Raw genomic sequence first — 22894 nt, forward strand, 5'->3', positions numbered from 1 at the left:
AATGTTCTATAAATATCCGTTAAGTCCATTTGGCTCATGACTTCTCTTAGTCTGTCGACATTACTGTTTAATTTCTGTTTCCATGATCTGTCCATTGATGAGAGTGGGGTGTTGAAGTCTCCCACTATTATTGTGTGAGGTGCAATGTGTGTTTTGAGCTTTAGTAAGGTTTCTTTTACGTATGTAGGTGCCCTTGTATTTGGGGCATAGATATTTAGGATTGAGAGTTCATCTTGGTGGATTTTTCCTTTGATGAATATGAAGTGTCCTTCCTTATCTTTTTTGATGACTTTTAGTTGGAAATTGATTTTATTTGATATTAGAATGGCTACTCCAGCTTGCTTCTTCTGACCATTTGCTTGGAAAGTTGTTTTCCAGCCTTTCACTCTGAGGTAGTGTCTGTCTTTGTCTCTGAGGTGTGTTTCCTGTAGGCAGCAGAATGCAGGGTCCTCATTGCGTATCCAGTTTGTTAATCTATGTCTTTTTATTGGGGAGTTGAGGCCATTGATATTGAGAGATATTAAGGAATAGTGATTATTGCTTCCCTTTATATTCATATTTGGATGTGAGGTTATGTTTGTGTGCTTTCATTCTCTTTGTTTTGTTGCCAAGACGATTAGTTTCTTGCTTCTTCTAGGGTATAGCTTGCCTCCTTATGTTGGGCTTTACCATTTATTATCCTTTGTAGTGCTGGATTTGTAGAAAGATATTGTGTAAATTTGGTTTTGTCATGGAATATCTTGGTTTCTCCATCAATGTTAATTGAGAGTTTTGCTGGATACAGTAACCTGGGCTGGCATTTGTGTTCTCTTAGGGTCTGTATGACATCAGTCCAGGATCTTCTGGCCTTCATAGTTTCTGGCGAGAAGTCTGGTGTGATTCTGATAGGTCTCCCTTTATATGTTACTTGACCTTTTTCCCTTACTGCTTTTAATATTCTTTCTTTATTTTGTGCGTTTGGTGTTTTGACAATTATGTGACGGGAGGTGTTTCTTTTCTGGTCCAATCTATTTGGAGTTCTGTAGGCTTCTTGTATGTCTATGGGTATCTCTTTTTTTAGGTTAGGGAAGTTTTCTTCTATGATTTTGTTGAAGATATTTACTGGTCCTTTGAGCTGGGAGTCTTCACTCTCTTCTATACCTATTATCCTTAGGTTTGATCTTCTCATTGAGTCCTGGATTTCCTCTATGTTTTGGACCAGTAGCTTTTTCCGCTTTACATTATCTTTGACAGTTGAGTCAATGATTTCTATGGAATCTTCTGCTCCTGAAATTCTCTCTTCCATCTCTTGAATTCTGTTGGTGAGGCTTGTATCTACAGCTCCTTGTCTCTTCTTTTGGTTTTCTATATCCAGGGTTGTTTCCATGTGTTCTTTCTTGATTGCTTCTATTTCCATTTTTAATTCCTTCAACTGTTTGATTGTGTTTTCCTGGAATTCTTTCAGGGATTTTTGCGATTCCTCTCTGTAGGCTTTTACTTGTTTATTAATGTTTTCCTGTGCTTCCCTAAGTGTGTTCATGTCTTTCTTGAAGTCCTCCAGCATCATGATCAAATATGATTTTGTAACTAGATCTTGCTTTTCTGGTGTGTTTGGATATTCCATGTTTGTTTTGGTGGGAGAATTGGGCTCCGATGATGGCATGTAGTCTTGGTTTCTGTTGCTTGGGTTCCTGCGCTTGCCTCTCGCCATCAGATTATCTCTAGTGTTACTTTGTTCTGCTATTTCTGACAGTGGCTAGACTGTCCTATAAGCCTGTGTGACAGGAGTGCTGTAGACCTGTTTTCCTCTCTTTCAGTCAGTTATGGGGACAGAGTGTTCTGCTTTCTGGCGTGTAGTTTTTCCTCTCTACAGGTCTTCAGCTGTTCCTGTGGGCCTGTGTCTTGAGTTCACCAGGCAGCTTTCTTGCAGCAGAAAATTTGGTCTTACCTGTGGTCCCGAGGCTCAGGTTCGCTCGTGGGGTGCTGCCCACGGGCTCTCTGCAGCGGCAGCAACCAGGAAGACCTGTGCCGCCCCTTCCGGGAGCTTCAGTGCACCATGGTTCCAGATGGTCTTTGGCTTTTTCCTCTGGCTTCCGAGATGTGTGTGCAGGGAGCAGTCACTTCTGGTTTCCCAGGCTTGTCTGCCTCTCTGAAGTTTTAGCTCTCCCTCCCACGGGATTTGGGTGCAGAGAACTGTTTATCCGGTCTGTTTCTTTCAGGTTCCGGCGGTGTCTCAGGCACAGGGGTCCTGCCGCTCCTGGGCCCTTCCCCACGGGAGCCCAGAGGCCTTATACAGTTTCCTCTTGGGCCAGGGATGTGGGCAGGGGTGAGCAGAGTTGGTGGTCTCTTCCGCTCTGCAGCCTCAGGAGTGCCCACCTGACCAGGCGGTTGGGTCTCTCTCTCACCGGGTCTGGGAGCAGAGAGCTGCTGCGGGCCGGGATCCGCGGGTGTGGGACTTCCGGTAAACACAGAACGTGCCCGGTCCTAGAGAAATTCTGCTTTCCTGTGTCCCAAGCTCACCAGGCAGCTTTCTTGCAGCAGAAAATTTGGTCTTACCTGTGGTCCCGAGGCTCAGGTTCGCTCGTGGGGTGCTGCCCAGGGGCTCTCTGCAGCGGCAGCAACCAGGAAGACCTGTGCCGCCCTTTCCGGGAACTTCAGTGCACCAGGGTTCCAGATGGTCTTTGGCTTTTTCCTCTGGCCTCCGAGATGTGTGTGCAGGGAGCAGTCACTTCTGGTTTCCCAGGCTTGTCTGCCTCTCTGAAGGTTTAGCTCTCCCTCCCACGGGATTTGGGTGCAGAGAACTGTTTATCTGGTCTGTTTCTTTCAGGTTCCGGCGGTGTCTCAGGGACAGGGGTCCTGCCGCTCCTGGGCCCTCCCCCACGGGAGCCCAGAGGCCTTATACAGTTTCCTCTTGGGCCAGGGATGTGGGCAGGGGTGAGCAGAGTTGGTGGTCTCTTCCGCTCTGCAGCCTCAGGCGTGCCCACCTGACCAGGCGGTTGGGTCTCTCTCTCACCGGGTCTGGGCAGCAGTTATTTTTTAACCAATTAAATATTGCCAGATTTCTTTGGATGTTATATATTTGTCTTTCATAAATTTTATTCTGTTATATTTGTGGGAAAAATATTGCTGCATGCATACTCTGGCAATTATGCCCAATTCATTCTCTAATTATTATTTTGGAATGTATGTCGTTATTAATTCTTCAGTGTAGAAAACTGGACTTACAGCTATAATCATGACAAGTAGTGTCTCTTGTGGAGTCATAACCTATTCACAAGAAACACATGTATTCAAGAATGCTATACCTGAGAGTTTATGTGTTTTATATCTTTACATTTATCATCAACCTTTCATATTGGTTTTAGAATGCTAATTGGAACAAATTAGAAATTATAAAATACATAGAAGACATCACATTGTGCATGTAAGAATGAACATTTTTATTTGTACTGTCCATAGAGTAGCCTGTATATAAGTGCAGGGCATTGTGAATATTGATCGTGCTAAGATCCATTTCGGAAGGTATAGTATTTCTGGTTTACAGGAATTTGTCACGTATTAGCCTACATGCTTTGTAACCATTGCTAGTGTGAATTCTTTGACTGTTCACTATCACTGCCAAGTTATGAGTGGGCAAGAGTGCAGGTGTTAGCACTGTTTTCACTAACAGGAAACATTGCAGAATATAACAATCTTCACACACTACAGGGTCTTTAGTGATCCGCTCTATTAATCACTTTCCCATCACCAGCACCTGTTTTTAGTGCTGTCATTCATTCACAATTTTTCCTTTGCCCTCTGTCTGGGCCATGGCTAAAGGTGGATAGATTTAATAGTCTCTTCCATTGGTATGCTCTGGTTCAGTCAGATGTCACTGATACAGTGACACAGCGATTTTATATAGGCCTTCTGTTACAGATGTTCTCTGACACTTGTTGTCCACTATGAGAAAAGTGTGTTTTAAGTAATTACTGGTTCTGAAGGGAGAAGTTTGTATGCACAAAGTGCCTCCATGCGGTTCTGTTTTATTCTAGGATTTTCAGGACTAGATGGCTCCTAATCTAAACTCTAACAGTTCATGGTGGTTGTGGAATATATAGACCAGCTACAGGATGGGTGAGCCCCTAGATAATGCTCCATCACTGTCCAAAGTCTTTGCTTTAGGACAGGAGCTCCATGGCAGGAATGGAGAAATGAAAGTCTGTGGCCTTCCTCATCTCTTGAGTCCCCATGCTAATCCAATGTCATTCAAAGGTTTATGATACAGCACAATGACATCACCAGGCCAGCAGGAGAAAGGTTTCACTACTCTAAATTGGTGCCTTAGCAGGTGTCAGTCCAACAAGATGGGCAAAGTGTAAAAATGAGGGATATGTTCAAGCTCATACTACTACAAAGTAAACAGGAAAACTAAAGAAGAAAATTATAGTGACAGAAAGCAAGCTTTGTGTCTGAGCAGGTGGAAATCTGCCAGTTTGGGCAGGGAATAACTTCAGGGGCATGTTAGAGTCACATGTACCACCACAGAGTAAACAGAAAAATAAAAATGAAAAGGGAGGGCAGGAAACAATCTTGAAACCTTAGTGGGCTGCATCTGGGGGCAGGGGGAGTGGGAAGGAATTATTGCAGGAGACATCATGAGAAAGACATGTTTATCTTTGAAGCATTCCCCAATGTGCCCACAGTTCTTGGAATGTTTCTAATGTAGACGGATTATGTCTTTAGGGTGTGGTCTATGTCATCAATAAGAAAAGTTCCGGATCTCTTCATAGTGCCATAGAACAATGGTTTCCTATGAGGTCCTCCAAGCTCCAAGGAGACACACCCAGACTGTCTGATGGAGGCTGAATGTAGGAGACTTGAGAAGAGACTAATGCAGTTTGATAACCACTGTGGAGACAAAACTGATGTGTCTCTTCACAGTAGAAAAGTGGGAGGCCATAGACCTGCACCGCTTCATCTGGAGCATAAAGAAGAATTCAAACTCATGTTGAATTTTCAACATTAAACTATAATGTATTCTATTCGTTTTAAGTAATAAACTTTTATAATATGGTATAGCAAGACAGACATCCAAATCTTCAGATATTTGTTTTCAGTCTCTTTAGCTGACTTGTCTTATAATTATTGACAGGGGCATTTAATGCATAATAGCACTACTTTGATAGTACAAATTATTTTGATTTTTGTTTGTTTGAGGTAGGGTTTCTTTGTGTAGCCCTGGCTATCTGGGAACACACTAGCTTTGAATTCAGGGATCTGCCTCTGCCTCCCGAGTGTTTGGATTAAAGGTATGTGCCACCACACTTGGCTGATTTGATTTTTTTAACAGCTCTGATATATACGCTTTATTTTGAAAATATTTTTCTCTTGGAATTCCTATATTCAGTATATTTTGCACCTTTAATTTATCCAACATTAGATATGCCCACTGTCTTGTATTATGTCAGCTCTGTAGGACTCCACGTGGCTCCTAGTGCCTTAGTGTATTTAATCTAATGTTATTAGCTGAGAGCTTAGGTAGTACGCCTTCTTCTTGACTGTGCATTTCAGTTAAGCTCATCAAGATTCCCTCTAGGGTGCCTTCTATACACTGTCTTTACTTGCCTTTGAAGGACATTTCTTTACATGTGAGGTATTTTTCACTAACTTCTAAATGCATTCTATATTTTTCTTCATCCTTCACCTGACTTGCATAAGACAGAACATCATGGAGTTCACACTCAAGAAATAAATAATTCGAATATGTTTTTCAATCTGAAATCTACAAGTAATGAATGAAATCAATTGAAGGATGATGCTTTCTCTAAATATGTTTTATTATTGATTTTACCAAGTCGAAGTCTCCTTGAATATCATCATATGAAAAAGGAGAAAATAAATACCAAGGTATCTTCTAAGTTTCAAACATCATTTACTATTGATGTGAATGTTCATGAACACCCACAGCTTTAGAAATTATTTTACTATGAGTGGGTTCTTATTTTAATAAAACTCATTTCTCTCTAGCTCAATTTATTCTGTGCTTAAAGGAGATTGTGTTAGAACTGTGGTTCTGCAATCCTAGGATAAAATTGGTTTATTTTGTCCAGCTTCACAAATTGGCATATCCATTAGCTTATAGCAATGAATACAAAGAATAGTTCTCTAAAAATATTTGTGCAACATCCAGTATCTTCCTCTCACTAAAAGCGATTGTAACAATATTTTCAAAATTGCTTAGCGGTCGGTCCAGCCAATCACGTGTAATGCCAATTGTCGGAAAAGGCTTTGCAACTTTTTTTTATTATTATTTTGAAAACACAGCAGTGCTTCTTATTTTCCCTGAGAAAAATAAAAGGCAATTTAATTACAGAGGATACAATTTTACATTTTGTAAAAATATGTATTTTAATGCAGACTGTCAGCCAAATAGGGTTGCTTACAATAGAGTGGGTTTAAAAATCATGCTCAAAACATGTCAGAAAGACAGAGTACATGGCTGTTCGTGATTACAGAGCTATTTGTTGAACCCGCCTACATCTTCCTAACTCAGTCAAGAGTAGTTCCTTGGGAAGAGGCGTGGGTCATTATGGGGGTGGTTTTCCATCCACTTATTTTCGAACCTTTATTATGGCTGTGATTTATGGAAACAATAAGAAAGGCGATAGACCAAAGCTTTATTTGATTAATCAGGCTCATATTACTTGAGAGGACAAGTCTCTACAATAGCTATTGTATTCCCCTTTAACACAGATTCAGCTAAAATAACTGAAAACATATTGACTCGTATCCTGATTCCTTGTAAGCCACTGACAGTCAACTCTGAGTCTGTGGCCCCCTCTGTAATGACTGATACATTATGCTACTCCAGACGTGTTTACACATGTATTGAGTGTTCTCACCTACCTCACTCTGAGTGTAGCATTACACACATGCAACAAATGCATATAGGATTTCGTGATGACATAATGTCATATGCTGACCTATCACCTTTACATTTTTTTTATCAAATTGTTACAGTGAGAGATAAGGACATGACACAGTCAATAAAATTCTTTCTCAGAACACAAGGACCTTAGTTTGATGGGAGAACCAATGCAAAAAAGCTTATGTGGTAGTATGTACTGTAATCCCAGCATGGGAGGTGCAGGGACCTATGGGAACCTTGAGCTCCCAATGAGCCATCAGTCCTTAACAGAATCCAGCACAGTGAGAAACCCTCGTCCCTCTGGTCTCCATGTCTAATACATACAAACAAATTATTACAGTTATCATTAGTGAAAAGAAGTTGACCCTCAGAAATTAAGTCTATATTAATAGCCTGTGCCCTAGTTACTCACCTCATTAATTCTTCTCGGTTGTAAACCTTATGAATTTGAACAGGGTTGTTCTGTTGAGTCTTTATTAAAAATATGGAGTTAATCCTTTAAGCTTACAAACAAAAGGAGCGATTGACTTGAGTTTCTGCTAGAACAATGACTATCTGTCATCAGAGTCAAAATCTCAGCTGCGTTTTAATTCTTCCTGGTAACCACATACTTATTTCCCAACCAGTCATGGATGTGCATGCCTACCATATAGTATCTGGAAGGCAGGATGATACCAAGTACCAGGCCCAGACTGAGCTAGATAAAGATTTCTAGAGTAGTTACAAGGAGAATTCATTTTATTTAAAATACCACAAAACGACTTCACTTCTAAAGTTAATATACTATTTAAATTTAAATTTGAAAAGTATCTAAGGGTGAAATTTCAGACTCATTTACCCAAGCTGAGAGGCAGATTTTTAAGTTTCTACTCATAGCTTTGTCATGACCCATCTTAAACTCTGAATTTCTCTAATTTTCCTTGTTTAGATAAACAATGTTATAGAAAGTCATTGTCCTGAAAAGAAAGAACAGTTTTCTATTAAACTGTGTAACTATTTTTCCTTGTTTCATGCCCTAATAGAAAAAAGACAGCAAAGATAAAGTTGTAATATACATATTTTCACAATGGTAACATGAGACAGACATCAGCTAGGGCACAGTGGGAATACGTGAATGAACCACAAGCAAACTGCACACACGGAGATCTGATGGGTGGAATCTCAGGGCCTCTCTCCTCGGAGACTCTCGCTGCTTTGCATGTGTGCCTTTTAAAAGATGTCTTTATTTCAGGCATGCCTTTTCTGAACATTTTCTGGCCTTCTGGTCACCATCTGTCACCTCCCTTTGTTGTTTTTAGAACATTATCACAGTCTCACTTGTTCACTTACTTGTGGAGTCTAACACATCTTTGAAGTTCAAACACCAGCTTTTGGACAGTTTAGCACTCTCCAGTATATCCTCCAGTACAAGATCGCTCTTTATAAGTAGATGGAAATGAGTAAATGTTCTTTTGAGACTGTACTGTGGTTATAAGCTCTCAGGAAGTGTAAGGAAAGAGAACGTCTGTGTATAGGTCAATTGCTTGAAATGAAGGACAATTGGAAACCTGCACTTGGCTTGCACCATGGTACGTGCCTTTAATCCCAGCACTCTCGGGACAGAGATGGGAGGACCTCTGTGTGCTTGATGCTGGCCTGGCCTACAGAGTGAGTTCCAGGCTAGCCAGAGACCCTGTATCCAAAGAGAGAGGGAGGGAGGGAAGAGGAAGAAAGGGAGGGAGGGACAGAGGGAGGGAAGGAGGGAGAAAGGGGGGAAAGGAGGGAGGGAGAGAGAAATAGAGAGAGATGGGGGTCACCTAAATGATTATAATCTTTTTTGTCAGGGACTCTACTATTGGGAATGATAGGTACAGTGAACAGCACCACAGAAAAGCAGGGAATAGAAAACTTCCAGCTGTTTCCAGTGTTTTCTTTAATTAAAAAAATAAAACTAAAGGCACTCTTGTCTAAGAGGACTTTGTGTAAATGAACAAGTTTGTATGGTTCAAATCCGGAAAGTTCTATCCATCAGGATCCAGGCAAACAGAAGTAGAGGGAAGGTGCAGGACTGAGGATCCAGTCAGTCCTCCACAAATCTCACTCCTTTCTGCTGAGTGTTCCTCCTTTTCTTTTTAAAAATAAGAGTTGGGGCAGGGGGAAGGAAAAAAAAGGGAGCCAGTTATCCAATAAACTAATTTTCCTAATGTTTCATTTGTACTTGTGGTGGTAGTTTTTAACTTTTTGAATGTGTTGCAAGCTGTGTAAAGGCAGAAGCTATAGTGTGCTTCAGTATTCTTCGGATTTTTAGGGCAGAAAGAAGTTCCCATGCATGGTATACATTTACTAATAATTGAGGTTTAAGGACAATGATGCTGTTATAAGAATTCAGTTGTAACCTAGGAACTCTTTGTGTTTTCTTCTGGTCCTTTACTAGGAGGTTCTGAGAAACGATATTAGCTGGAAGGGAAGCACATTAGAGCCGAAGAGCTCCATCTATAAACTTGGGTCTGAATGAATACCAGTAATGAGAAGATGAATCTGGGTCTCTTATTCTACTAATATCTATATCTATATCTAATGCCACGATCTATACACATGTAAGAGATGCTGTGCAAAATGTGGACTCCTATTGTAGCCCAGACTGAGATAGAGCTTTACAGAGTTTCAGGCGAAACCCTCCTATAGTTGAGAGGGACTCACTGACTTGTAGACTGTCAAAGCTTGCTTTCTATTTTTGTAATAAAATACTAACCAAAAACGAGTTGTGTGGGGGAGGGGTGTTATTAATCTTACAGATTATAGTCTACTGTGAAAAGTAGTCATGGCAGAACTCAGAAAAGAACATGGAATAGAAATTTGAACATGGCCATGGAGGAATGCTGCTTACTTGCTTACTCCATGGTTCTCTAAGATCACTTTTATAATACAGTCCAGGCCACCTGCACAGGAGTGGTACTACCCACAGTGTGCTCTCCCACATCATTCATTAATCAAGAACCCGTCCCCAGTTCCTTACAGGATAGTCTTACAGAGACAGCTTTTCAGTTGAGGGTTTCTCTTCTCAGAGGACTTCAGCATGTGTGCTGACGAAAACTTAACTAACACAATTGTCCCCTTGTCAACTTGACACACAAGTTATTTCTGTATTAAACCATACATTGTCTTGATTCTTTCCAAAATCTTGTGTAACTATCATAGTATAACACTTATTATAACTTTAAAAGTCACACAGCCTTTAAAACTTTCAGCATTTTAAAAGTGCATTGTGTATTTTATAAAATCCAATTTATAGGAACCATGGGTTCCTATAAAACCAAAAACATGTTAATACTTTCTTATTTCAGAAAAGAAGAGCCAGGGCTCAGTCATAAATCAAAGCTAAGCCCAGGTCAGAAGTGTAAATACTTCAGTGTTTGGCATCTTGAACTAACTCGTGATCTTTGGGGATCCAAAGGGCTTGGGTAGTCCCACTTCTCAGCTCTGCCATCCACTGCAAATGTACCTTATCTGGTAGCCACAGGTGAGTTCTTGGCCACATTGCTGTTGTCCTTGGTGGTCTTCCCATTGTCTTGACATCCCCAGCATGTTGAGTGTCACTGCAACTGAGGCTACACATTCCCCAGTGACCTCCTTGCCTCTGAGTGCTGAGCCTAACACGTGCTGTACAATTTCTTCAAACTTACAGCACTCATTTCACCAAAGTCAGTACTACACGGAAGACTTTAACATTATCAAGAGATGTAATATTGACTCTTCTGGACCACAGTTTCTGTGTGCTGACTGTGAGGAAACACTTCCCATAAGCTTTAACTTCATTTATATTGGTATCTTATTAATCACAAAAGATTTTTCCACCTCAGGCAATTAGCATCAATGGTCCCAGCCAAGCAAAGGCTTTACTTTAGTGATACTGATCTTGCAGATTCTTTGGGCCTAACTGACCAGAAACCACAAATTCTTAATTTAGATGTAGCTTTTGGATGGCCCTGATGAAATCTTTGCTTTCTTCTGAAACTCTACAAGCCAGGCCTCCACAGTCTACATTTCTTTCAACATTCTTTATCTTCCAAGCTCCCACAGAATAGCCAGTTGAACTTGAGCACTTAATAATTTTTCCAGACCAAATTTCAAACATTTACACAATCCTCCACATAACATCGAAGTCAGGTCTGTCTAGGCAAAGCCTATGGACCTGTTACTACATTGTTTGATAAAACACTAGCCAGAAGTAATTTGAGGAGGAAAAGATTTTGTCATAGAATATATTTTAAAATCCCAGCTCAGGGTTTCTTCCAGCCTTAAATCATTTATGTTGCTGGATGAAAGACACACACAGCCTTTATATTGTTAAATATGTCTTAGGCAGCACAATAGCTTGGTGACTGCCTCTCCTTAGTGCTGTTAGAATCTACTTTCCTGTGATAACCCGAGCTATCACTCACTGTTTACTGTGTTCCATCGGGGTTACTCTTAACTACAACCAGGCAGCCCTCTCAGAGGACCACGTTCTCTTGGCCCCTAGTCCCTGGTGGCTTTCCTTTCTCCTCTCCTGAATGTTCTTCTTTATCCAGTGGTGGCTTCTTCTCCTCCTCTCTCTTGTTTTTCTCTCAGCAAGCTAATGAATACTTGGTCCTGGCTTTGTCTCTTCGCTCCAGTCACTAGTTGCTGGCGTCTTTATTTAACCATCAAAATGAACTGGAAGCAGGATCCCTCAGCGTCTTCTGCAGACTCCTAGTCTCTAGGGCAAACACTGTGGGGGACCCAAATCAGAGTTAGAATAAGAGCAGCATTAGGCCAATCCACTCCAAGGCTTATTTGTCTTACAGTTTATAGCCCATCATGAAGGAGGAAGTCATGCAGAGCTCACAAAGGACCTGGAAGCAGAAGCCATTAAGGATTTCTGTTTATTGTCTTGCTCTTTCTGACTCATTTGGTTAGTCAGTCTCTCTCTCTCTCTCTCTCTCTCTCTCTCTCTCTCTCTCTCTCTCTTTCCTTTACACAACCCAGGACTACCTGCATAGGCATCACCTACACTGGGCCTCATGAGTCCTTCCACATTTGTGAGTCAGGAATAGTCAACTTTGTACTTATTTTGATTCTTTGATTTTTTAAGATTTAGACCACTATAGCAGTCACTGAAATGTCCTTTCCAACAGAGCTGCATCCATCTTTCTCAATTAAGCTTAGAACACAGTGGAGGGATGGGGTAAATGTATATAAAAGGAATTCTAGATGAGTCCTAGGTTAATTCATAATTGTTCTGAGTTCTTTTGAATTTTAACAGGGAGGGTCAAAATCTAAGAGACAAAATAACATTTCCACTTGAGCTAAAATGCAAAGGTTGTTAGAACAAGCATCTTAGGTCTTTATTGTAGTTAGAATGCAAAAGTCCTTTCTTTTATGCCACTTCATTAAAAATCTCTGCCTTTTTCACTATCAGATTGGTCAAAAACAATGGGGAAGTTTTGGGTTTGACTGTCCTTTTGAGAGTTCAGACTATTCTTGTTAAGAATGTAGTTCAGGGCACTGCACAATTCCAGTTAACCGCCTGACTCACCACCAATCTTCCCTCTGGGGTCTTAAACTTTCAGTGACTTGGGGGAGGGTGCATTGTTTGGCTTTATGTTGAACAATAATTGTTTTATAATTGGAAGCCTCTTAAGGTGTGGTTGTGAGATTAAAAGCCAGATAGGAAACATAGGAGAGCGTAAACTCAAAACAGCCATTGTTTCCACTTGAAATGCAATTAGTTTTAGATGACTTGTAAAAAGAAATACTCTCTATGTTATTTATTTCTTACAAGTGGCAATTCTAAGTGCTAGTTCTAGATACTGGCCAGGTAGGTTAAAATGACTTTGAGCTATTTTTGTGACATAGACAGCTGTTTTCAATGAAGAAATGAAGGCATATGACAATTTAAGAAGCATACATGGGGTTGCTTCTTTCTATATTTACATTGCTGGTAGGAGAACTTTGCAGTTTCTTTATGGAGGCTGTCTCAGTGTCTGTTCCCTGCCTTTCAGTCCTCTTCCATGCTGCTTGGACTGCCTACTTGGGCCCCAGTAGGACAGGATGTGCCTAAACTTGCTACAACTAGATGCCCTAGGGTAAGATGGTACCCAAGGGGCACTCTCCTTCTCTGCTAAGGGGTGGGGCCAATGGGGGATGGGATTTATAAGAAAAAGACTAGGGAGGTGAGGGAGGGGGCTGTGATCAGGATGTAAAGTGAGTAAAAACATACAAATTAAAAACAAGAGGCATTCATGGGTACAATAGACCATATTATGGCAGATAACAATTTATTGACTATTTTAAGAAACTAATAGAAAGAAGTTTTGAATGGTGTGAACACAAAAAAAATGCTATATTGGTCTAAGTCTGAGTTACCAATTCCCCTGCTTTGATTAATTTGTATAAACATATTAAAGACCCTACCCGGGACCTATAAATATATAAAATTTCTATGTGCCAATTAAGTATCTGTACGTGTATATACTGGACACTTATTAATATAATAATAGTTTAATAAAACATAACCTGGAGGTAAATCTCACTGGTATCTGCTTCTAATACACAAAGTCCTGAATCCAGTTTCCATAGCCGCATTGAGAAGAAAGTGTCTGTATGAAGTGACCTTGAAGTGACCTTCTAGACAGCAGGTGCCATGCACAATGAGGACTTCATTGTTCCTACTTGGGTCATTCATCTCTATAACAAGTCTATATCTAATTTCTTTGCCCATCTAACTCAGATCTTTGGTAGCATCACTTGCCGATCTGTCCAATAAGCAAGTATTATCTTAGCAAGTTAAATCTAAACTCTTCTTGCTGGGTAAATGTGCCCCAGAAAAACCGGAACTGTCTGGGATTGTATACTTCATTGGCTGACAAACCCTGTCCCCTGGGCACTTGAAAGGCAGTCAGATTATGATTATTAAATCCTATCAAAGACCTTCAGTTTGAAATCTTAAAAGAGCAATAGACTTTCAGAGACAAAGTTTTTCATGGTAGCATATTTTGAAGGACTTTCCTTTCAATGACTAATAAAAGTGAAGCTTCTATTTCCCCGATAGGGGAAAAGAGAGGTAGCCGCATGGTCTGTATAAATATTATTTCGAGGCTCCCAGTGATTTCCTAAGAGAACAGAAAAGTCTGTTATGAAATTAAACAAATATCCTAACCTGCTTTGAAGAAGATTACCGCTGTACAGTTCACCACATAAAAACAAATTCTTTGTTTTTGTGGTGTCATGGAATTTAAACCAATGCCACTAAGCATGGTGGCAAGCATGGATACCAATATTCTTGGCCCAAAAAATATTAAGAAGTAGAATCTGTTGAAGACATGAAATTAGTTATTTAAAAAAGGCAAACTTTATCTAATAAATTATTCCAGTATCTTTGCATCTAATTCATTCAAATATATGTGCACAAACGCCAGTTCCTTGTCATACTTTTTTTTTCAGGCTGTCAATTTTCCTGATATTTAAAAATGTTCTGTTTTGGGTTTGTTTTTGTTGTTTTTGTTCTTGTTGTTGTTGTTGTTGTTGTTCTTTTTGTTTTTTGTCTCCATCCTTTTATCCTAGAATCTTTTTAAAAATGGTTGCTGACATTTTGGCAATGTGGTGGTTAATCTCCATTGTTAATGTGACTGGATTTAGAATCACCATGGAAATGTACCTCTGCACATATCTATGAGGGTGTTTCCAGACCCTTGGTTTAACTGAGAAGGAAGATCCACACTGAATGTAAATAATGCCATCCCATGGGCTGATCCCAGACTGAAAAAAAGAAAAAAGAAAAAAAATCCAGCTGAGCTCCATTCAGGACTTTGCTTCCTGACTATGGACACAAAGAAGCAAGCCACCTCCCATTCCTACCCCCATGCCCTCTCAGGCTATATCCTTCTTAAATCATAAGCTAACACAAAACTTTTCTTTCCTTCAATTGCTCTGTCAGGCATTTGGTTTCAGCAATGAGGAAGGTAGCATAGCAAGATGCAAGATCTAAGTGTGTTTGGTGCCACATCTATCAAAGTGCCTTCTAAGACTGTTTGATGTTGGGCTGGAGAGATGGCTCAGTGGTTAAGAGCACTGACTCCCCTTCCAGAGGTCCTGAGTTCAGTTCCCAGCAACCACATGGTGACTCACAACCATCTGTAATGGGATCCGATGCCCTCTTCTGCTGTGTCTGAAGACAGTGACAATGTACTCATATACATTAAATGAATGAATGAATGAATGAATGAATGAATAAAATCTTAAAAAAAGAATGTTTGATGTCTGATTAAGATAATACAAATAGACGGAGCTTTGACAGTTCTCAGGAGAACACTGACTATTTTAAGGAGACATGTGTGGGCAGCCACTGTGCCATCTGCTGCCCTGTGTTCCTGCACCCAAGTCCTGCTGGAGCAGATAGCCACATTTAGTTGATAGCTTGTAGTATAAGAACTTTGGCATGGCCTGTTTAATTTCAACATGGCATGTTATACAGACAAATGAAGGTTAGAATGCATTTTCCCAAATAAACTGGTAAGCACAGTTTATGACGCTGGATTATTATTTTCCCGTGTAATGACTGCCATGTATATGTGCCTCTGCTTTGGACTGGGAACTCAGTGTGGTTATGGGTTCTGTTCTCAAGAAACGTTTACGGATTTGTGGGGAAGAGGAACCTAGCTCCATAAATAGCCATGAAGGAGATATCCGTACACCAGAATGCTCTGTAGCGTAGCAAGAGTATAGACATAGCTTCTGCAGTGTAATACACAAAATGCTAAGAGAACTCAGATCGAAAATCCACTGGGCATTAAGGAATGCTTTTCTTACCAAAGGACGTGGGGTGTAGTTAACATACAAAGTGTCTTAACTAAATGACCTGGAAATAACAAATGAAAATGCTTTTGTATGTATACAAGTTATTCCTAAAGGGGGGGACTTGGCTTCATATTCCCCCCTCCACCTTCTCCCACTAATTTCGTGGAGTATGAAACTATCTATCTTCTAGTAAGTTTGGGTGTGGATCCGGCAACTGGTGGATCTAACTGCCTCTGAACATCAGGTGGAGTGAAGCCATGGAGGTGCAGAGGGCTGGTGTGGGCCCAGGGTAGCCACAGGGTGCATACTGTGCTGTCAGCCACAGTAGCACCGTGCTTCCAGAAGGTTGTTACTTTTTGCAAGTGTTATGTTGAAAACTGGCTTTTCAGCAGGGCCATGCTCTCCCTGCAGCAGTGTGTGGACTAAACTTAAAGGCACCCCTGTTACTTCTACATTGGAGTTTTCCTTAATAGAGTTATTCTGTGGCTCTGGTGGCTTCTTGTATTAAATCTTTGGGCTGTTTGATGGAACGCTTCGTCTGTGGAGTCTGAAAGGATCTTTGAAATCACTCTTGCATTTGGCAGGGCAAATACAGAAAATTATCCATGTAGGATGTAATATTAAAATATCTTGCACCTTGAAAGAGAAGAGTCTATTACTATGACATCGGTGGCATATTTTACTATTGTGGAAATATCTGCTTCCCGTCCTACCCTGTATCTCCCTCTGTAGCTCCTCCTCTCAGAAGACCCTTCCACATCATTGTGGTAAGGGTCACGTCTGGCTTGCTTTGAACTTGAAGCATAGCAGCTGAAATGTCATCAACGTCTACCACAACCTACAATGAGCAAAGTAGGTCTTTCTCAGGAATTCCTAGGCTTTCAGTCAGACTCTAAAGTGAAGAGCAAAGCTCCCCGAGTCAGGGTTGTGTACGCAAGACTTGAGCATGGGTGCATTGATGATCGTGTGTTCCCTAGCACTGCCAGTCCATAGGAAAAGGAAGAGCGAAGCTACTTTTAATGGGAGGTTGGTTACCACAGCATTAGTTTTCTGGTAAGAACGTATCAACTTCTGGTTTATGAGTTATTCCTTAAAAAACCTACTGTAAATACCTGTATGCAAGTTTTGGTATATATGTATATTGCTTTTCTATCTTGTACATCAGTACTAACAAAACGTAGCATCCTTACCAATGTTTGGGTTGCTAAGAGCTTCCTGATTTTACCTCTGCTGATGAGTAGGAAGTGGCATTCCAGTTGCTATTTACTTACAGACCCCTAATCACTCATGGTGTTAAGGATCTTTTCTAGTTCTTATTTCTATTTCTCTTTAGTAAAATGTTGGTCCAAATCTTCCTCCAATTTTGGCTTGGCAGTTCCTGTTGGTGAACTTGGGGTTTACAGTCTGTGCTCCAATTCAGGCAACTCGCCCCCAGTAATCCCATTAAAAGAGCCAAACTAAGAGTGGAAAGCAAAAGGAGACATTTATTTAATATGGCCACATTGAGGAGAAGGATAAAAATGTCCAGAGAAACACCCCAAGATGCAGTCCTAAAATAGATCATAGATTAAGTGGAGGACCAAGGGCATGCGTATCTAAGCAGAAAGGTCAAGGCCTGGTCCTACCCAGTGTTTACCCATCCTTGTCTGGACTGACATTGAAGCCAAAATGCTAGAATTGTAAAATCTCTTTCAAGAACACAAACTAACCCTCTGCCTGGTGCTGCCTTTCTCTTCCAGCATGAGATTTCTGAAGAAAGTCCCACATTTTTGAGGTCCATTGTTTGCATTGTCTGAAAGACAGAGAGGAACCAAGTATCTCTTTAGGACAGCAGCTTCCTCTCTCCCACTTTCTTATTCTCTTTGCTTGTGTATGAAGTCAGGTATGAATCATTCCTGATGCTTGTGTATGAGTCAGGTTTGAGTCATTTTTTTGAGATGTATGTACTGCTTATGTTCTGGAAGAGTTTCTTTCAAGGCCATACTGGGTTTTCTCATTCTTATGAGATTATCTCTCAAGAAGTCTAGTTATCAATTTTTTTCTTTTGTATATTCTGCTCTCATTGTATATTAAAAGGCTTTACCTAACTCAAAGATTTTATCATCCTTTTATAATAATTTGTGTTTTAGTTTGACATTAGTGCCGGGGTCTATGTTAGTGTTTGTGTGTGGTGTGAGGTGTTGTGCACCAGTTGGAAGTTCTTGGTAAAATATGGTTATCCAAGCCTCACTGAGCCCTGTGTTAAAACTAATTTGTGTTACTGAGTTATCCATGGTCTGTAGTTGAAAATCTGTGGCACCTTCTGACCTCCCATGTTCTGTTCCATTCATTTGTGTTTCCTTCTGCCAGTGTTGCACTGCCTTAATTATTATGATTTTATACAGATCATTAAAAAATCAGATAACTTAGGTCTTGCACATTCATTTTCTTTTTTAGAGTTAATTTGGATGTAGATTCTCCCATTTACATAAAATTTTTAGAATCAGTCCTCAACTTCTACCAAAATAATTGTGATTGTGATTGTGATTGCATTAAGTATCAATATGAATTTTGGGAATAATTCTTTAAAATATTGTGTAACCCAAAACCTCAACATCATATACATATTTATTTGGCTCATCTTCCTCCTCCCTCTGCCTTCCTCCTCCTTCCCTACCCTCTCCCACTTTTTCCCAACTCCCTCTCCCCCTCTTCCTCACTTTTTTCATCTACCCTACTTCCCTGACCCCCTTTTTTCCTCTCTTGTTTTGGTCTCTTTTTTCTGGTGCTAGAGAACAAATTGAGACCTCATACTTGTTAGGCAAATGCCCTACCACTGTCTCAATGCCAGCCACAGCTTTGACATTTCTTTCAGGATTGTTTTATAGTTTACAGTGTAAAACACTTACAGACTCAAATCTATCCCTAAGTAGTATATCTTCTATACCATTGTTTCTTTAACTTTGAATCCAAATTATTGTTGTCACTGTATAGAAATAAAGTTAATTTTTATACATTGTTCTTGGGTGGGACCATTCCTCTAGACTCCCTTATTAGATAGAATGATAGCTTTTTACAGCTGGCATTGTGTTTCTACAAGATGATCATGCTATTCTCCTTTGAATCTACATGGATAGCCTGGTGCTGTGCTCAGCAGAACTAACATATCTGACACATTTGACTGATTCACAGTTAGTCCTTTTTCATTATATAATAAATATATGATATAATAGTATAGAGTGATATATAATATAGCATATTAACATACATGTAAAACAGTATGATAGCTGTACATGTCATATAGATATTTGATGATATTTCTATTTTTCTTTTATCTATTATTAGATAACTGTTAGATTTTTATTAAATATATTTTTCTGAATCCACTGACATGGTCATTTTTTTGCATTTTGTTTGTTACTGTGAATCTTGTTCATTAATTTTTAAGTGATACAAGAACCTTTCCATGCCTGGTACTAAGTCCTCTTCCAGTTATTCTGTGTTACTATTGCCACGTGTTACTGAACCTGAGTTACTCCTTGTTTTCCAATGTATTATCTAAGTTGAACCCTTTAGAACTTTTATTTTTCTTGTCATTCTGTGTGATTTGAGTTTTAAAGATGCACATAGTGAGGTGGGTATTGTTCCTTTTGGGCCATTTATCACAGGATGAATCTATTAGTATTGTTTTTTCTTTGCAGGTTGGGATGCATTTATCATGAAACAGTCTGATATAGGGCATTTTGGGTTCTTTGGTTTTGCTTTTATCTATGAATATAAATTATTTAATAGTTGAACAGAGGTGTTCAGGTTTATCAATTCCCCTTAAGTACCTTTTCGGGAGGGGTTCATGTTATTTAAAGAAATTATAGACAGGGGCCCAGCATGGCTGCCCTCTGGGAGGCCCAACAAGTGGCTGAAAGAGTCAGATGCAGATACCTACACTCAGCCCATGGACAGAAGCCAGGGACCATTGTGGATGAGTTAGGGAAAGGCTAGAAGAAGCTGAGGAGGAGGGTGACGCTATAGGAAGACCAGTCATCTCCACTAACCCAGACCCCTGAGATCTCTCAGACACTTAGCCACCAACCAGGCAGCATACACTAGCTACTCCGAGGCCCCCAATAAATGCATAGCAGAGGCCTGCCTGGTCTAGCCTCAATGAGAGAAGATGCATCTAACCCTTGAGAGTCTTGAGGTCCCAAGGAATGAAGAGGTCTGATGGGGTAGGGGTATAGAGGTGAGAACATTCTCTTGGAGACAGGGGAAGAGGAATGGGATGAGGAACTGTCAGAGAGCAGAGTGGGAGGGGGATAATGACTGGGCTATATAAAAGAGATTAATGATACTTTTTAGAAAATAAATTTGCTCATTATTAATCTTTTCATGTTTTGGTTGTCCATCCTACTTCAAATTCATTTGTGTTTTCTATCATATGTTTGGAGAGATTTGTTAGTATTATTATCCCTGAGCTTAGGTTTCTTCATGGTTCTCGCACTTGGGATTCGCTGAGCTATTCGAATCTAAGGATTTATGTTTCTTATCAAATTAGAAACATTTTCAATATTATTTCTCAGATACCTTTTCTCCACTTACCGGGGCTTCCCATGGGCCTTGGCTAGTGGAAGAGGTTGGTTTGTTTTGACATGTAGTCTTCTCAGCCTAACGTATTCACTCACATTTGTGGTCTGGTCAGCATTGGTAGAAGTGCTCTGTGCCCATCTCTGAAGTTCATTTCTCTAGGTAACTCTCTTCTCCAGTACTCTTTCTTGTGACCTCACCCAGTCTCACTGTTCCCAGGACGTCTCCCCAACACAAGGACATCCTAGTATATATTTCATGTCTATTCTTGAACAATGGACTGCTTGTCCCAAGAGAATAAGTTGGTTCCCATCAGGTATTTCTTCTGTTGGTATAACTTCACCAGTGGGTCACTGTCTGGTATTGACGTATGTTTTATGATACAAAAGGATTGGTTTTAGGCTGGGAGAATGACCTAGAAAGTGAAGGTGCTTGCCACCGAGACTAAAGATAAAGGGCCAACATGGTAGACAGAAACAATTTCTGTAAATTGTTCTCTGACTATGAGATGTACATATTCTATGGCATGGACAAGATCCTACATACGCATACTCACAAATGAAACATAATAAAATATTTTCAATGGTTTCGTTTTGGAGTTGTGTTTTGAAGATGGCAATTCTAGAAGCTTTCCCTTGCTCCCTTTTGATTGGAAATTGAAATTATTAAGTTGACTTCGACTAAGTACACATTTTTCACTCAGAGTGTGATTGGGCGAATGAAGCTGGCTCGAATTGTTTTGTGTATGTTGGCTTCCTCTTTCACTAGCAAAGCTGATCATTTTCAGTGAATGGTTACTTTTGTCAATCATTTTTTTTTCTCGTCCAGTTCTTCTCAGCTTGATAATGACAAAGCAAGCAAGTTCATTTCCTTTCTGTTGACTTTCCTAGCGCTCCAGCCTTTAGGCTTTTGAAGTTGTCCTGATTTGTGGGGAGTTTGTTTGGCTGCCTGAGTCATGCCTTTTATGCAATTTGCATTGGCAGCTACATCTTCCAAATGGAATTCTTGCAAGAAACTGTTCAAATAGGTCTTTTGTAAGTTTGCATAAAAGAACGTTTTATGGAAATGTTTGACACAATTGCGTTTCAGAATCGGGTAGTTTCTATCAAAAAAAAAAAGTAACATGATATAAAGCTAAACAATTTAAGCAGGAAGTGCTTGTTTTTGTTGATTCAACTTCCTCCGATATTCAAGATGAAGTGTGATGTAGCAGGTTACAGTTTTAGATTGAAGAAGTAAAGGGAAATGATGAATTTCCCTTGGCCCACATGAGAACGCAAACAGAGGCCAGGACCTAAAACTATCTGTCTTAGAATGTATGGTAGGATTAAACCTTAACCGAGGTAGAATTTTCTCATACTGATTTAGTTCTGAGTGTGAAAATTTGCTGCCTTAATTTCTGTAAAGAAAACTTTGCTATTTGTAACGCCAACATACTATTGTGTTACACTGAGGCATAACTGGTCTTATTAGTTGTGATAATATATAGTTTTAATAATAAAATTATACAAACAATGGGAAACTTACTTCTGTTAATTTTCTCTGGATCTTAAATTGCTTTTAGTAGTGTCAGTGCAGCAGTAATGCCATTCTTCTCAAGAGGACAGACGTTCATATTGTGGCCGACATTAGCCATGTATTTATTGTTGAAGTATTGGTGGCTGCTTTACATTGTACAAGTGAGCCTGCTCCAAAGACAGAAAGTAAAAGCTAGCTGAGAGAGTGAAGGGGAAGTCAAGGAACAGCAATGGGAAGGGGGGTCTTTTCACAGACTACGATTTCAGGAGATCTTTCAAAAGTGTCCCTTTGTCAGATTTCTCTCTTAGGTTTCTACTTCTTTCTTTGTGGCTCAAAAAGTTTCCTCATTCTTTTCCAACATACTTATGCTTACCCACTTGCTCTTCCCTTCTTGTTAAGTTAACCAGAGGTCCCTTTTCTTTCCTTTTCTGCTGTGTGCCAGTCCTCACTGGGAAGGAAATTTATTAGGAACAGCATATCTCAAGTATACCTCTGTACACTTTGTTATTGAATTGTGTCACAGTTATGGAATAAGCCAACAAGGTGGATTTCGGCATGCAGTAAGGGGTCATTAGAAGTGGAGAAAGGAAACACTCAGTGGTCTGCTCTACATAGTCAACCATGATGCTTTATAGGGCATTCACTTAGAGAATGGCAGCTCTGGCATGCTCTAAGAGAGGTTTGAGAGGCCCTCTGATGTCAAATGGCTACCTGATGAACATCTGGATGGGTGCCCAAGGGTCCATTTGTTTTAGCTGATTTGAGAGACTCAAAAGCAGCTCTAAGTTTCTGAGAACAACTTGAACAATACTAACACCATGGCCTTAACAGTGTTATTGACCACACGTTGGTGGTAAAAGCAAGTAATAACAAACGATGAGACTGGAGCTAATTAAGTCCCTGAGGCTGTCTCCTCCTCCATTCTTTCTGTCTGTCCTTCTAGTGTAGTAGCTCTACCTTGGGTGCTTGAGGACATCTCATAAACTTCATATTCTGACTTCCGTTTGAGAAAGGACTGGTGTTCATTAACTCTGGGTCTGATCTTATTACCCAATTCCATGGCCTGGCCTGAAATTTACTTAGATTTCCTGCTTCAAGGCCTCTTACCAACCTTCTTCCTGCTCAAGGTCT

General features: G+C 40.1%; 1 protein-coding gene across 2 annotated transcripts in view; it reads left to right on the forward strand.

Annotated features, from left to right (window-relative positions):
- The window catches only part of Plcb1 (phospholipase C beta 1), a 711278-nt gene that overhangs the window by 293733 nt on the left and 394651 nt on the right, over nt 1-22894 (forward strand). The window lies entirely within an intron of this gene.

The sequence above is a fragment of the Rattus norvegicus genome, chromosome 3 (genome assembly GCF_036323735.1).
Source record: "Rattus norvegicus strain BN/NHsdMcwi chromosome 3, GRCr8, whole genome shotgun sequence".
Taxonomy (NCBI): domain Eukaryota; kingdom Metazoa; phylum Chordata; class Mammalia; order Rodentia; family Muridae; genus Rattus; species Rattus norvegicus.